Source organism: Cucurbita maxima, unplaced genomic scaffold (assembly GCF_002738345.1).
Source record: "Cucurbita maxima cultivar Rimu unplaced genomic scaffold, Cmax_1.0 Cma_Scf00033, whole genome shotgun sequence".
NCBI lineage: Eukaryota > Viridiplantae > Streptophyta > Magnoliopsida > Cucurbitales > Cucurbitaceae > Cucurbita > Cucurbita maxima.
In genome coordinates this window covers 1,142,796-1,144,007 of record NW_019272049.1, presented here as the reverse complement: position 1 = coordinate 1,144,007, position 1,212 = coordinate 1,142,796, and the positions used below count along the sequence as shown (strand labels likewise).

The 1,212-nt window shown below is 45.2% G+C and overlaps 1 non-coding gene across 1 annotated transcript; it reads left to right on the top strand.

Moving 5' to 3' along the window:
* The first annotated feature begins 344 nt into the window (after positions 1 to 344).
* On the top strand, positions 345 to 484 carry LOC111467327. Its single transcript, XR_002714528.1, has one exon. It is a non-coding gene; the product is annotated as a small nucleolar RNA Z247 (small nucleolar RNA).
* The last annotated feature ends 728 nt before the right edge of the window (positions 485 to 1,212 follow it).

Here is a 1,212-nt window from a genome sequence, read left to right as displayed (position 1 = left end):
TCGATGGCATCATTGTCGCACCTGCCAAGCTGGTCCCTTCCTCAATCGCTACTGGTGCTGACCTAGTCTCTAATCTGGCCTATGATCGTTGGTATGATTAGGATCAACAGGTCCTTAGCGGCCTTCTCTCCTCCATATTTGAGGAGATTCTTCACGATGTTGTTGCCGCTACTATGTCCAAGGAGGCATGGGATACCCTGCAGCGGATGTTTTCGTCGTCAACTCGTGCTCGCACTGTTTAGATCCGTGTTAAGCTTGCCACGTCCAAGAAACGCAATCTGTCTACGACAGATTATTTTCCCAAGATCAAAGGGTTGGCCACCGAGCTGGCCGCCACCGGCTCTACCTTGCGGGATGATAACGTGATCACGTATCTCCTTGCTGGTCTTGGCCCTTACTATGATCCCTTCGTCACCTCGATGACTACCAAGAGTGAAGCCCTCACGCTTGATGATGTGTTTGCACAACTCATGAAGTTTGAAGCTCGTCAACTACAACACCAAGTTGAACTTGAGTTAAATTCTGGATCTTTGGCCAATTATGCTGGTTGCGGTGGTCATCAAAAGAACCGTGGGCGTAGGGATCGTGGTCATGGACGTTCTCAAGGTGGCGCACCCTTTCGTCCAGCTAGTGATCGTTGTGACCTTTCTACTCATCCTTCCTGCCAGATCTGCGGCAAAGTGGGGCATACTATCGTTCGCTGTTGGCTTAGGATGGATGAGTCCTATCAAGATGAACCTCCTTCTGCGGCACTGGCGACTACTTTCTCTTACAAGAGTGATCCAAATTGGTATAGCGACACATGTGTCATTGATCATATCACTACTGATCTGGATCGTCTCTTTGTGTGTGAACGCTATCATGGAGGTGAACAAGTTCAAGTCGGCAATGGAGCAGGTTTGCATATTTTGCATACTGGTCATTCTTCAATTAATACTGCTGCTCGTCCTCTTGCATTGCGTAATATTTTGCATATGCCTGAAATTTCCAAACATCTTCTTTCCATTCATAAATTTTCTCGTGATAGTGACGTATTCTTTGAATACCATCCTTGGCGTTTTTCTATTAAGGATGATGGTGATATGAATCCAACAACTGAAAACTTCCATATACCCGAACGAGTAATTACAAGAAACAATACAAAGAAGATTCAAGTATCAAATCAAGAAAATAATTGAATGACTGACATTGAAAAGTGATTAGAAGACTTGC